This window comes from Grammomys surdaster, unplaced genomic scaffold, assembly GCF_004785775.1.
Source record: "Grammomys surdaster isolate TR1022 unplaced genomic scaffold, NIH_TR_1.0 219, whole genome shotgun sequence".
Classification (NCBI taxonomy): domain Eukaryota; kingdom Metazoa; phylum Chordata; class Mammalia; order Rodentia; family Muridae; genus Grammomys; species Grammomys surdaster.
Genome location: NW_021604664.1, coordinates 2171876 through 2172349, shown reverse-complemented (window position 1 = coordinate 2172349; position 474 = coordinate 2171876).

Genomic DNA, 474 nt, shown 5'->3' with positions numbered 1-474 from the left:
GTGTGTGTGCATGCGCATTACCATCCCAACCCAGCCCTCAAGGCACTGACTGAACAGAAATAGAGTCTGAGCTAACTTCCCACAAAAGAAGCAAGAGACCAGTCCCATGCTCCCGTCACACTTCCACCCAGAGAATACAGAAACTTAGGCTGTGGGGTGCAGGCGTCTCTGACCTTCAGGCTTACTGACACTTCACGTATCAGCTGGAAAAACACTTGGAGTGAAGCCTCAATGCCTGTGGATGGCATCAAGGGGGACCTGAGGTTTGTTAGGGTTCTGTCAGTCAGAGAAAACTCAGACTGGGGACAACTCCAGACCAGTGTAAGCAGGAATGCCTCCATTGCCTCAGGTCTGGTACAGAAAGGGAAGAAGCAAGAAAAGTCAGTGTCTTGGAACCAGGTTTTATCTGAATAACCAACACAGCTGGTCGGAGGAACAGGCAACAAAGGATGCCCCACCCTATGAACACTTCAC